The sequence below is a fragment of the Parasteatoda tepidariorum genome, chromosome 10 (genome assembly GCF_982258835.1).
Source record: "Parasteatoda tepidariorum strain Cologne lab strain chromosome 10, Ptep-v5.0, whole genome shotgun sequence".
NCBI lineage: Eukaryota > Metazoa > Arthropoda > Arachnida > Araneae > Theridiidae > Parasteatoda > Parasteatoda tepidariorum.
The window spans coordinates 27,341,241-27,357,174 of NC_141764.1; the positions used below are offsets into that span (position 1 = coordinate 27,341,241).

General features: G+C 29.4%; 1 protein-coding gene across 8 annotated transcripts in view; it reads left to right on the forward strand.

The window, feature by feature from the left end:
• LOC107439384 (ecotropic viral integration site 5 ortholog) overlaps positions 1-15,934 on the forward strand; it is a 130,312-nt gene that overhangs the window by 80,572 nt on the left and 33,806 nt on the right. The window lies entirely within an intron of this gene.

The following is a 15,934-nucleotide window of genomic DNA, read 5'->3' on the forward strand; positions in this document are numbered from 1 at the left end:
CGGCTTATTTTATTCATTTTTCACTTACACTGAAAAGAAATTCATAGCTAGACTAGATTAATCTCAAGGACTGAATTCAGTTGTCGGATCTAAAATTTAATGCAAGATTATTGATGATAAAACGATGAAAAGTTTCATTCTTCTTATTAAATGTTTTAAAAATAAAGTAGTCTTTTTATTGTTTAATACTTTCTTTTTGTCTTTAAATTGGAGTTCCGCCGGAAGAACGTTAATTATTTAGGGTTCCATAACCGAAAAAAATTTGAAAATCTGATCTAAAAAATATTTTTTGATTTACCCCTGTAATGTCGGAAAGTTGATATAATTCTAGAAATTTAATACAGACATCCCTATTGACGAGAATGAAGACTGACAGACTTATGGGAATAAGTCTGTCAGGTAAGATTAAACGCGTCTTATTTATTTTTGATAAAGCACAATTCAATTTTATACTGAAAATCAATAATTAAAATAATAGCATATTAAATATTATTTTAAATGATCAAGATAAAAAAAAATGACTAAATGCACATAAAAATCGCTTTTTCTCAAATAATAATGCAAAATTTTAATTTTTAAAATTTTTTTTTTATCATTTGAATAATGTTCTTCTTCACTGAAAATTTCAAGGTTTATCAATGTAAAATATAACACTTCTCTATCTGTGCCAAGCTAAAGAACACTAAGGCTTAAATGACTTCAATTAACTTGAATGAAAAGAAATATTTTTTTAAAGTATTTTTTCCTTAATTAGTTTTTATATTTCTTCTTAAAGGCATATTTTTCATAATACTTGTTTGGATGTATTTCGAAGTCAATGATTAACCGCTATGGGAACACATATTTACTTTCATTACTAAGTAAAACTTTAGTCTTGTTTACATTATTAATCGATTGCTTGACAGTATCTGTCCCCAAAAGAGTAAAGAGTCTGTTAAATATTATATCTGTTTACACAAATTTTTTTTTAGTTTCTTTGATCATTCAGCATTTGCATCAACTGATACTTTAAAGATTTAATAGTTGATAGTGTGTTCACTTTTGTATATTGTTTATTTGACACACTTTGCTCACTAATATCGTTGGTGACGATATTTAAAAATTCTTTATTGAGATTCAATGCCGCTTTTATTCTAACTCATTTAAATGACTTATGACATAAATGGATTTTAAAAAAAAGTTAGAATCTGAAGAAACAAAGAGCTTTGTAACTAGAAGTTTTATGCTACAAAACCTTATTGCACTGTAAAACGCTACAAAACCTTATTGCAATGTAAAACGCTACAATAGGGAGCTTCAAATCAAATCTAACTATGTTGCTTTTTTATTTTAGTTCATTGCCTTTTGATTTATCTAAATAAAATAAACACAGACAACTTTAGAAAATTTAATTTTATTTTTCATTTCCACAAAAGTATTTTGTTTTATTCGTGGAAACGAATCGGCAGCTGAATACAATGTTAAACAGTTTTTTAATTAAGTTTTAACATTTTTAAAACTTGACCAGACAATAATTAAACGGTATATTTGCATATTTTGCATTGATATTATACATTTTCTTTTTTTATTATAAAAGAAGACCAATTTTTTGGGGGAGAAAATGACGTTAACTGCTTTCCCAGTTCATGTCTCCGTGAATCTTTAATGAAAAACACGAGAACTGTCACCTTTAAAGCAATATTTTTAGAATAGTAATAGATTAAAAATAAAGTCACTAGTTCACATGCCCTTTTTTTTCCCCAAACGGTTTTGGAAAATAACACCTTATTAAATCCAGTTCACATTGTAAGGAAGTCTGAGCTATTGCCTTAATGGAATAACTAAATCTAAGAAATACATTTTCAGAAAAAAACCCATTAAATATGCAAGAAAAAGCAAAAAGCTGCGACGTTAAAAGCGTGTGTGTAAATTCCCTTAATTTATAGCTTTGCAGCTTATCTGCCTTCTACTCAGTCTCGCTCTACATACCATCAGCAATCATACGTTTTGATCTTCATCAGCGACACTAAAAACGTTCCATATGGGATACATCAGAAACTTTAATGCGTCCTCATCAGGAAAATATCCTTCAAAAAGTCAGTCCAAAAAAAGCCATTTTATTAGTAGGGTGGGCGTTATAAACAGTGTCTCGGTCTGGACGTCCTTGGAAAAGCTTAAGATGTCTTTGTTATTAAGGACACTTATCCTTGGTATCTGATTTCGCTGTAAAATGAGTCATGTACATTTTTGAAGTTGTGTCAATTGCATGGGAATTGTAACTGTATTCGTGGTTTTATTGCTAAAAATGAAATGAATTCGATTATAGTTCTTTTGAAATGAACATAAAGGAGATGACGAAACATCGAATTTTTAAAGATACAACTTAATCATTCGACCGTTTTAAATTTTGTATTTTGTCTTTTAAAATTACATTCGATAAAATGATGTAAAAAATTTACTATTCAAAAATTTTTTGACTTTCATTAAATGATACATACTAACAAATAGTTTAAAAATATTATTTTTTGCTTAATATTATATTTGGATAAACGAATTTTATAATTTCGTGCAAAAGATTTTCAATGGGCTCAAAAAGTTCTCAATGGGCTCAAAAGATTGGCGAAAAACTGAAATTAAGGGGTTTAAACTTTTGACGGATTTCCTATTGGGACTATATTTACCAGATTGCAACTACTCTTATATTTTACGGGTTACAAATCCAAATCTGTCGAAAAAAGGGATGTTTATTCAGAGAAAGTGTGTTTTTGTGTCTGATTTCGTAACTTAATATATCGTCTGCTTTGATTAATTAGCATATTTAAAGTTACCCTCTGAAACCATTAAGATGGAGCCCAAATGCGTAATAATCCGTTCATTAGATCAAAAGTTATTAAAGGCGTTTCGTTTGTTTTTTCTCACTTTGCTTATATCATCAATTAAAAATAATTTTAAGGAAAAGAGAACAGTTACGCTATACGATGCAGTATCGTTTAAAATTCACCTTTAAATTCTACATTTTATGTCCAGGAATTCATATGTATGCTTATATTTTAAGTCTACGAATGTTTGTCGCCTCTTTTGACTGTAATATTTTTTTTCTAAAAGTTTCTCTGTGCTAAGTTAGTTACTGAAACTATTTTCTAAATCAAGAAATTGTAGAACAATCGTATGGCTGGTATGTCATTACTTCCATTTGTCACGCAGCACGGCATACTGTCGAATAACCTACAACTCTCTTAAAAGACTAAAGCTATTATTTTTCGCATTTTCATTACTAGTAACCGAAAGCATCACATTACCGAGATGACTCGCCTGAAATTCTCTTCATTAAGGCAGAGGCTATGAAAACAAATTGCCAACGATTTCCCCTTACTTACTATTCCGTAATGGCACCCTTAATGTAATGTCAGAAGTTATACCATTCCTCAATAACGTCGTCTGTTGGAACTTCATCTTTAAATGACTTTTATCTGCGGCATGCATTTTACTCCATCTAGTATTTCTCTTGGGGCTCTAAGAAGGAAATATGAGCTCTTTAAAACCATTCCTTCTTTCCAGCGAGTTAATTGTTCCCGTATTGTATTTATTGTTGCGATATTTAATCCGGCTTATGTTGTTCTGATTAAGAATGTAGACATAAAAACCTTCAGACGATGTCTCGTATATATTGAAGAGAAGATAATATTTTGATACTGAGATAAAAATGACTTCACTACTTTACCATGTAATTGCTTAGTTATTCTGAAGGTTCTGCATCTTTTTTTTTTCCTTTCTAATTCAGTATCTATAGTTCTAAGGACTGCTGTGGTAAATTTGACTGACCATTCATAATTTACGCATTTATACTGTTACTGTTCGTTACACGAATAGTCAACTACAATATACTCTTGAGTTTATTTTTTTTGCTTGTTTCCTCGTTTTTAACCTCCTTATTTATCTGATCTAGTTTCTAATCTGGTTTGATTTTGTTACCACGTGCGTTTCATTCAGTACATTGCGTTAGATGAACCATAGTGACTTGCGTAAAAAAATGAATTTACTATTTAAAATGATTGGCAACTGTTTATAAGATATATGATCATCGTCATCCACCAATCATAATCTAGCACCCAGCCCCATTAATAGGTTTCTAATTTTAATGGCCGTGATAGGAATGCCGTGTCGTTTTGACCCTGGTGATGACGTGGATAGTGCCTGATCTGGTACTTCTCTCTCCAAACTTCCGCACCACAACCAACGAGAGGACTTTCAGTAACGATAGATTTAACGTGCACCTTGCTGTGTAGACACTCCACCGGTTGTTCTGTTGGCCACCAGAATCGAACTCACTACACTCAGTTCTCCAACCAGGGGTGTAAATGACACCTTAACCAGCAGCGCTACCGGTGGGAAATAAGCGCTCGGCTCCTATCGCACTGATCTCAGCGCTGACGTTATATATCCTCCATGCTGTAGCCGCTGAGCTAACTGAACGAAGTTTTCTTAATTTCCCTCTCCGTGTAAGCAGATGGTGTTTAGTTTCATCTAAAATGTCTCCCTCTTAAGAGAGTTTATCCTAATGCTCTATCTTAGATTTCCATTGTCTTCTGGGTTTCGTTCAAACTCATCCTACAGAGTTGAATATTTTTGACGCAGATTTTCCAGGATTTCCCAAGAGAGGTAATAAAACAAAATCGTAATTCCATGTCGTTCCATAAAAATGTGAAATAAATCACTGGTGCTAATTTATCTCTATCTTGTTTTTTCTTCTTCTTCCCCTCTACGCTTTCATTTTCAGTTAATGGCTATTTGTCCCCATTGCTCCGTTTTATTGTCATCAACTACCCGGATCAACATAGTTACTTTTTACTTCCAGTGCCGACATTGATCTTTTGTCCTCAGAAATAGTTTTTTCTCTCTCGCCCTTTATCTTTACTTTCTGCTTAATTAACTACGCACAAAAGAGTAATGTAATTCTATAGTTGGGATTTATTACATATTTGGCAACTTTTATTTGGGTTGAAAAGTTATAAAAATTATATGAATTAACTATTAATTTATGATAAGATGTTTTAATGATCGTTATAATATTATAGTCGCACTTTGTTACTTTTACCATAACAAACTATCCATAAATAAACTTATCGCCTCAGTGTGTGTATTGATGTCATTATTCACTTTCATTAGGGGCCATTAACAAATTATGTCATGTTTGGAGGGAGTGGGTTCATGAAATAGTGACAGTTTGTCACGAGGGAGAAGAAGGGGGTTACAAGAAGTATGACGACTCTCATTTCGGTTAAAATAAGGACATTTAGTATCAGCATACTAAAATTTGTTATATATATTTTTTTCTTTTTTAAAAAAAAGTACACATATTATCATTATTGTTACGCTAATAAATGTCATTAAAACGCTTAGTTAATGTTAAAATATGATCCATAACGTTCGTGCTTTGTCTTTAAACTGCAATTTTGTTTATCTAATGTATCGTGACATGTGACAAGGGGGATAGGCTATGGTGAAGTGTGAAAATTAGTGACTCTCACTAGCTACGTTGAGGGGGTCGGTGCATATATTTGTTTTTTATAGTCACAATATTTATTAACATTATCTGCTCCATGCAATCATTAAGTTTCTACTTATAACTATTATATTCTACTTATAGACGCTTTATAATTTAATCAGGTGTCTGTCTAGACATTTTGTGTTTCTGTAAAATTGTGAAAAAATTACTCGTAATTTGTGAATATAAAATAAACGTTAAGTCACATTCTTTCAACCAGGGTCCGCTTTTGTGCAAATAGGATCCGTTATAGCAGAAAAACTTTTTCAACACTGTAAAATTATAATTAAAAAAATTAAATTTTAAAAAATAAACAGCAATTGCAGCTACTAAATTAGCGATGCAACATATAAATATTTGGTATTTAGCCTATACTGCTGAACGTAGAATATTCATTTCGGACGAATAAAGGATGAAGCGTCTACCGAAGACAAAATTTAGTTCGTTTATATCTGTCTTTCCCTTTCCTGGGAAGGTTTTATTCGATTAACAAAACAATAATGAAGATGTAAAGGGTCAGATTAAACGATAAATTATTCTGTGAAGAGTCCGTTAACGGACCTAAATTTCTCCTGAACAGATCCCTGTTAATTAAAATTTAATAGCGAGTATTGTTATAAATCGTGGTTTTAGTGGCAATTTTTATTACAACCGTATTTTTTATTTTAATCTTTTGACGCAGAGTTTTTATTATATATTTTTCATACTTTTTTCATTATTTTGTATAAATTTAGTCAAAATAAGTAAAAAATATTATGTTTAGCATTTTAATAATTTATGGTTATGAAACAGACAGTTGTCTTTATAGGCGTTAAAGGTAAAATCCTCCAAACACTCCGAATTGCTCACTTCCGAACAATAATTTTACACAAATTTGCACTTATTTTCAGTTATTTAGATCTAAGAGAAACAGTTATTTATCGTTGAAATTCCTTTAATTTGCAAAATCAATTATTGATAAAATTTTAGAATATGGATAAAAAAAAATTCTACTTTTTTTTAAATTTTGTATTTTAATACTAATATAATTCCGAATATCTAATCGAATATTTTTATTAACTGTTTTTTTTTTATAATTGAATTTTTTTTTATTTTTTATTTTTTATTGTAATTAGAGCGTCAAAAAAAATAAAACGGACCATATGCATCAAATGGGTAAATATATTTGTGTAATTATCGGTTTTAAGAAATTTATTTATATTTTCACATTGTTTGCCTTGCCGGGAAAAAATTATATTGCTGCTGAGTTCATATTATTAGAAATTGTATTTAAAATCTCCGAATATTTTTTAACTTTGTAATTACTGATATATATAATTTAATTATTCTGCACTGTTATGCCGAATCAAAACTGTTCATCTCAAGTGTTGTGTAATGTTATGACTCAATGCCTTGTATAAAAATAATTTACAAGCTAAAGTAGGTTGTATCATAGATTACCTTTGAAGATGTTAGTCGAAAAAAAAGCATTTAAAATATATTTTGATCCTACGCAACACATGCAAATAATTCTTTTGAATATTCTGTGAGGTGAATATTTTATTTTTATTAAACGCTTTTTTTTAAAAAAAAAAATACCTAACAGGTCTTTATGTCCTTGATATAACGGAATTGCATCCATACCTCTTTCAGCTTTACAAAATGCGTAATTTGTTTAGATTTGTAAGCGGATGAGTGATCGGCGTGTTGCTTGCGTATATAATGCTATTTAATTTTTATAATAGGTGTTTTATTTTATTTTGTATCCGTCGTTGAACAGCCGACTCGATTTTGGGTTTACTACTACCAACTCCTTAACATTGTAATTTTGAACTCAATCCAGAAGACAAAGAAACTCCTGAATCAAGTATTGGGGAAAATTTTGCCTTCGTGGGGGACTTTTGATGGAACTAACCCGCATTTGCGCTAACTGGAGAGGAAAACTGCGAAAATCTCCCACGGTTAGCTTAACGGCAAGGAGAATCTAACCCTTGATCCGTCTAACACTGAAGATATTTTACGACAACACTGTGGTCGGTGCGAGTCAGGTACGGAATTCGTATCGACCAGCCATCGCTGGGATTCGAACCCGGTTTACCTAACTTTCTTTTTACTCCATTGAGTAATTTAGAAGAAGCCAAGGCAAACAGTCGCCTACTACTTTTCGCCTTTTTTTAAATATCATTAATAGTTTTTATATCTATCATTACATTTAGTTAAATATTTAAAACTTTTTTTCTGATTAACCGAAGCGGAAACTAAATATATCCCTACAGTTCTGTCCCATTTTGCCTTTTGAATTATTTGTATGAATATGTACTGTCCAAAAATAACTAGTTACTATAAACCTAAATTACAGTATCTACTGATTTTACTAAATTTCATTCGAATTTTGTGAAAAATATTGTATTCATAATTTTATTTTGTATAGATAGTAACTTTCTTTTGTGCTACTGTTAGTAATTATCAGACTTAAAAAACATATTTTTACTTCATTTAAAAATGGGAAACAGGAAGTTTTCATTTCAGTCTTTTAATGTTATTTTAGTTATTTGTTTGTAAAACTGTAAACAGCATAACATTAGATAAATTTTTAATTATCTAGTGTTATGCTGTAATGCTAAATATTTTGTCCAGTTGATTTTTTTTCTCTATCAAATAGAAATACTAATGAAATAAAGATATTAATGCTTATTTTTAAAAAAAAAAAAAAAAACAAGAAATAAAAAATACAAATTATAACTAAGAATAAATGTTACTTTACCATTTTTGACTGCATTTTATTTCTAACTATTTTAGTTTCAAAATGAAATATTATTGAAGTCCTATTAAATTAAATTTCCAGACATCATAAATAATTTCTTTTTGGCGAGGTGGTTGCTGTTCTAATTGTTTCACTACATCTTCGCTGCTACCTGCTGATAATCTAAACAGATTTGACAAAATTGCGTTTAGCTCCAAAAAATTAATTTTGTCGCCAGAGTACGAAAGTCTTTCGTTTAGTTGAGTTTATGTCGTTAAATTATTTTTGCTGCATCGTCACGAAAACTTGTTCTCTAATTACAAAACCAGATAGAGTAAAATTAATGCTTGAAACGGCTTAGAATAAAATCGTCTTTAATATTATCTCTGCAAAATATAAATATTAAGTATATAATGTTTTCGAATAAAACTGAAGCTACTCCGAAATATACCAAAGGCAAATGTCATCCTTAAAATAATTAATTTAATTAAGCGTTCAAATTTAAACAGGCAGCCAAATCATGTTTAGACGGCTCATCTCTTCGAATGTAAATTGCATTAAATAATTTTATCCCTCATTTTAATATCCTCACTAATTATTATCTTCTTTCATTGTTTCTTGGCCATCAAGCGTTTATTGAACACTTGCTCAAGCGCTCATTATCTCTTCAAAAGCAGCACAATTGCCAATTTTTTTCGCCAAAAATTAAAATAAGTGAGAGTTCATTATCCACTCTTTTTAAAACTTACTCATTCTTGGCGAAAAAGACTTTTTCTTTCTTTGTTGGCAGCTAATCTGGCTAATTGGCTCATATTTCCGTCGCGTTTGGCCTGGAGCAACATAATTTATAAAATTTTGAGAACGCGACTTCCTAATTAAATTCATTTAAAATTTTGGAAAACTTTGTAGCCTAGAGGTGAGAAGTGAACTGTGAAATGAGGTGAATAAGCGTGCGTGGTTATAATCAACGATTCGTGTAGTTTTGTTCGATTGAATGATGTAAATTAGGATATGTCAAAGATTTGCTCGATAACTTTTCAATTCGCTTCGTATTTTAGAAGATTATTTGAATAGTTTGCCTTAGGATGTTTTAAATTGAAAAACTGCGTGCAATTTTAGAAGGAATTAATAAATTCAAGCAACTTATTTTGTCTATTTATTTGATTATGTTTTGATCGAGGTAATTTTTTTACTTAAAATATGCATATCTTCATCTCTAGTTTTTTTTTTAAATATTTTAAACTAGTTAACATTAAACTAGTTTTTTTCTAGTCATTAAACTAAGCTATACTTTATTTACTACTCGTACGCTAAATAAAATGGAGATTTCAAAAAAGTATATTACTTAATGAATAAAATTTGATTTTGAATTTGTGTGTTTATTTTACATGCTGAAACAACCTTATAAAGGAAACGTCAGTTATATTTTCATTAACATTGCCTTGTTAATCATCAGCATCTTCAATTAAATATATATTTAAACTAAAATTATAATTTTGGTTGCGCAATTTTCGAACATTAGAATTTTATATTACTTATTTTATTAAACTCAATAGCATTTAACCCGTTATTCACAATAAATGTTTTTATGAAACTATTTTGATTTCTAATTATTAGAAACTATTTTACTGTAAAAATTTAGATTTCTCCGTAAATCGAGCAGCGATATTCTTAGTAAAACTTCTTTTTCTCCCTATTATTTATTTTTCATCTATTAGTTTCTCAGTATTAATATGATCCGCCGAATTATGGAAAGAGATATCATGAATATTCAAAGAAAATGTTTTGAAATATACGTAATATATTAGCTGATATATTCCAATAATTCTTTATTTAAAAAGGGTAAAAAAAAATCCAAAATTCTGTCCTGTAGACCTAACTAAGAAATCGCATGCCGATAAATGCTTAAAAATTTTGATTTTTATTCAAATTTGGCTCCGATTACATTCTAAAATAATTATTACTTGCATTATTCGTATAGATATTAAAATGTTTATTTTATTATATATTATTTAGCATAACTTTTTTTCGAAAGCTTTGCTTATTTTGTGAGCGTGTAAGGAAAAAAACAAAGTAGAAGCCTGTATAAAAAGGGTTGTTTGATGAATTCTTCAGCGATTGTGATAAGCTTAATATATTTTTCTTAAAACTTAATGTACATATTTTAATCTTTATATTATGATTCAAATACAAAAATAAAAAGTAAAAATTAATAATATTGTATATAAACTTAAATAAAAATCGGTTGCATATGCACACATATTACGATTTAATTACATTTTTAAATGTAAGGGTTAATTCTGCAATTTGTGAAATATTTATTGCATAACATATGTGAAGTCTTATTTTAGGTGGAAAATTGTTTTTAAAGAAAAAAGGAAAAAAAAACCCCCTAAGATATTGAAAAATTACGTACAAAAAATGAATATGTGCTGTAATAGTTAAAATTTTGCATTCTCGTAAATCACTAACTCACATATTATTTCTTGTTTTTTTTATAATAATAAAATCGTAGAAGTGCTTACTATTGTCTGTGGTTTTGATGATTTTTTACGAGATATTATTGATGGACTAAATCATAACTACATTCCCTTGTTTTACTACGTGTAACACGAAATCGTAGTTCTGTATATATATATATATTTTAATATGTGTATTTCATTTTTTTTAAAGCTTTGGCTACCAACTTTTAAAAACCCAACCAATAAGCTTTGGATGTAAATATTAATAATGATCTTACTTTTCAAATGAGTTATGTTATCAAAAGTATTTCTTTTAGAATAAAACATTTTCTTATTAATAATAGATCTGCTTAGATTTAGCAACACGAGTTTAAATTCGTTCCCTATTTCTGTTAAGAGTACTACATCCAATTCAGACATTGATTTCAACTGCCGCCTCCGCCTGGAGCGCTGACACAATTGGTAGTATTGCTTTGTTCGTAAAATTCTATAGTTCTCATACAAAATTGACCTTTTCCAATTCCTTGGATCAAGCTATTATCCTAAACATCATTTACACTGCTGTTTGTGACGCCCTTCCTTTGCATCGCCCTGCTTATTATAATATTCGAGTTCTAAATATGTATTAATAAATTTCGTTCCAGGAAATGCTCAGAAATCTCTCTTTCCGTTATTTGCTTTAAAACTTGTATTTTGTTAGAAAAATTTCTCTTTTGATAGCACTGTATTTTTATCAACTCTTATAGTTGTCTAGGAAAACTATGTATATAAAAATGCTCCATTATAATTTTTTGTTTTATTACGCTTTTATTAAATCATTTTTGTATCTGTTAAGGTACCCGATTACCTTTTTTAAGCCGATTTTGACTTAAAAAAATCATCTATCTATTTTTATATAAAATAAAGCTATGAACTTTTTTTTTTCTAAAATCTTTTGAGTTTTATATCTATGTCAAATCAAACAAAAGTTAAGATTTAAAAAAAATCATTATTTTAGTTACTACATTGCTAATTGTGCCTTTTTTTTGTTTTTCTCAAAACTAATTTTTCGCTTTTTTTTAAAAAAAAAATTATTTTAAATGCAATATCTCAAAATATTTTATTTCGCTTTGCTTCAAATTTCGCATGAATGTTTCCTATTTATATGTCTACGGAATAGACTACGGACTACTTTGATTAAGCTATTATTTTATATTTTACAGTAAAAATAATTAATTGCAGTTTTGTTTTTTTTACCCAATAAGTTTCGATATTTGCTGTAAAATTCCTAAATGTTAAAATTATATTTAATGCATAGTCAATTCCATAATTTAGTTGAGTTCTTATAAGTATTATAAAGCAAGAATAATGGAGAAAAAAAATCCTGTTTACATTTTCTAAATTTTTTTTTTTTTTGTATATCCTGTTTTAGTGCGTAATACACACATAAATCCGAATAAAAAATTACTAAGTCAAAAATTTCAGAATTTTGCATCCGAAGGTATTCGTGTACCTTGATATGAAATTTTGCTATCAGAAATTTGGGCTTCTTTTCGACTAGCTAGATTGCTCAAGTCTCACATGTTCATAAGTTTCAATCGGTTCTTGGCTGCTGTGAGTCGAATTTATCATATTGTTTTTTTTATTATCTTCATAAGAAATTTTTCATCGGTGATAGTTGTCCACTTCCGGCTAGTTTGTCATCTGGAGCTTAGTACTGGTTGACAGTATAAGTTTCCTATTTTTTCCCTCACAGTTCTTTTTCTTTATATGCAGAACCTATCACCAATCGAAATTTTGACCAATTTCTGCAAATCCATTTTCCACTTTTGTTTTTGTATGTTTTACTTGCTCTTTCAGTTTGGCTAGGAATTTTTAAATCATTCTGTATATAACTATGTAATTATATATACTATAGTAGGCATAAATATGTGTATTAAGCACTCTATATATTTATGCAGTTTGTATATTATGTGATTTTAATTAAGAGGCAGGTACGAATTGAGTAGGTAGCTTTTCAGGTGTACGAAAAAATTGTTTGAAAAATTAAAATTTTGTGTTGCGTGTATTTTAGTAACTCCTTTACTTGGTAGCTCTATGGTGTCAAGGAAAAATTCTAAAATGCATGGGAAGTTTAATTCATTTAGTTGCTAAGAGATTGAGAGGAGTTGGATGAAATTCTTTGATGGTTACTAAGGTGCATTGGTTACTAAGCAACGAATTTGATGAAAGACCAAATTTTTATTTTTCAATTTGCAATAAACTCACCACTTCTGAAAATTGCAGAATTGTTTTATATTTTCATTTGAGAAAGAAAACATTTTTGACTCTTAAAACTTACTTTTACTGCTATGTTCGCAAATTGTATTTATTTTGCCCCATTTCATTTTATTGTTATTTATGTATTCTATTGCGCAGAATTAAACTTTTCAATTCTTAGATCAAGCTATAAATTGATATCCTATCTTCTGTCTTACCTTCTTATTTAAATCGAACTTATGTTCATATATTCTATCCAACCTTTTGGGACCAGTTAGTTTTCGCTATAGCTTCGCTTCGGAATCTTTCTTTTAGTCACTACAGTTTTGAAATTGCTTTTATATTGATTTTCCGAACGAAATGTGTTAGAAGAAAAAAAATCATTTCACCAATTTTGTTTTGAAGCTCTGCGAGAGTTCTGTTTTAGGGTTGATCGATTTTTGTTAGTGATCGCTTGAATTCCTTTATTTTTGTTAAATTAAATTTAGGTCGTATGAAAATGTTATAAATTGATCTGCTTTGCTTTCCTCTGAGTTTGTTTAAATTGCTCTTTTTTATGGACCAAAAAGTGTTATTTAATTAAATATTTTTTTAGACACCTGCCTTTGATAGGAATTCGCTTACCTTTCTCCTTGTGCTATATGTGCACTTGATAAAAAATAAATAAATCTGTTTCATCAAAACAATTGCTTACGTGCTAACGAAGAAAAGATTTTATTTAACTAATAGTCTTCGCTCATCAACTCCTTGATTATTTCTCATTCATTATTTTCCTCCGTTTAAAATCGATGCTTTTCAAAAAAATCATTATATTTATAAAATACATAATTAAAATGATTATATGCAAGCGCATTATGTGAGAATCTCTTTCGTCACTGTTGGAGAAAAATGTATTAATTAATTTTTATAAATTACTTTAATCTTTTAATTGTTAGATTCTCTTTATGAAATCTTAGTGGATAATTATTAGTTGAAATAATTAAAAAGGGAATATGAATACTAGTGCATATGTAACACTAGCTTTTTGAAAAATAATTAAAATAAATTTTGAAGGGAAGAGAAAAACATATTGTTTCTTTAAAGATGGATTTTTCCAAACAGCATCGGTTAAAGAAAATCAATTCATTCAGCCGAAGTGAAGGATTTGTCTCCGATTTTTAGTTACAACAAAAATATTTAAGGTTTTTGCAATGTCTCGGAAGATGTTTTTTTTTCAAACGAAATTTCGCAACCATTAAGTTTCTTGTTTGTAAGTTCAGAGATTTTTCAATTTTTATTTCTATCGTTGTTTTCATTAAAAAATGCTAAGTGAGTATAAATGTTAGCATCTCCCTCACTGCTCCACTCTATATAGTATGCTAATCATTTTAACATTCTGTGGCCGTTAGTGAGATGAGATCAAAGTAACCTGAATTTTCCTGTGGATTGTTAAAATTAATGTAACTCAGCAATCTTATCCCTCTAATGGTTGTTATGTGTAACACAAAAAAAGAATAACTTGGAAAAATTTATCAGTTATTGCTCAACAGTCAATTCTAAAAATTTATTATTTTCACAATGGTTATCGCTAAATGGATACACTTCGGTCCCAATCTTGGCAATATTGCAATCAATAGCCATGTTTCATTTTACAGACAATTCAAAGGCTAATGAATAACTGGTTTTTGCTTTCCAACCTTTTTTTAGAGAACTGATAAAATAACCCCACCCCAACTGACAAACGTGGCATTTTTTTCCCTACAAGTACTGCTGAATTTTGACTGAATTTCGGATAATCACTAACACTATAAAAACAATGGGAATGCGACATTCTCTGAAAAAACTTGACATTTACCGAATTTCGAACTTTCTGGATGCGTTTAAAAAAAAAGTGTAAATGTAAGTAGGATTTAAATTTTTATCTCATTAAGCTTTGGAAATCAATTTCCGGACAAAATTTAAATCTTGGACCGTAAACTAACTAATACTCATAGTCTAACGATTCTCTTTATTTAATTTTTTTGTTTTGCCAGATCTATCTAGAATTTTTAAAATATATTTTCAAAACCGTTATAATTTTTATTACTATTTCCGAATTTACAATTTTGTATTTTATTTATGTATTTATTTTTTATGAATTTTAGTGGAATTAATGATAGGATTTACGTACCTCACATCAGTAGTTTCGCTCCAAGGGACAGTTCCATTAATATTAGATAAATCAAAGCATATATTGAAATTTCTCGCGGATGTATGTCAGACCAAAACTTTTTTCAGAGTGGACGATTTTGGAAAGATTTTATTTCGGTGCCCACTTTGGAAACCATTTTACATCAACCTTCTCACGTGCCAGTTCAATAATCTTCTAATTATTGTGAAGAGGAAAATCACTCTCTTTTAAAAGGTCACTGGGCAATCGGACATTAAAAGAGTTGAAGTTGGTGGATCTAAACACTTTCAGCCATTAACCCCGAGGACATGTTTAATATCATGTTCAACCAAAGCACTGGTTGACCTACTAGGAGAAGTGCGGTGGATGAAGCATCCTTTTATGAGTTTTTTCTCATTTATTTTGCTCTCCAAATGGTTATTAAAAGTCTTCCAAGGTCATACAAAGTCATTGCACCTTATCTATTTAGAGGAAGATTTCGTTTACTTTCCGATTTATTTACCCGTTTATCGAACTGGATCTGCCTTGAAAATTTATTTCCGCTGTCCATTGTTGTTGACTTAAAGGAGGAAAAAAAACAGGCATTGAAAATAACAATCGAGCAGTAAACTGTCACACCTAGCTTTTTTTCTGCACTGTTTCGCTTCCTGTCAGACTAATTAGTTGCAAATTTTCGCTGATTTTTCGAGTAAAAAAATGTTTTAATTCATTTGTGAAATCGAAACAAGCATTGCAGTAATAATTTTTTTCCCTCACAGTTACCAGGCTCTAAAACTGAAAAAAAAGTTTTTTTTAGTAAAAATGTTTTTGTTTTCTTTTTGCATAGGCATTGATTTGGC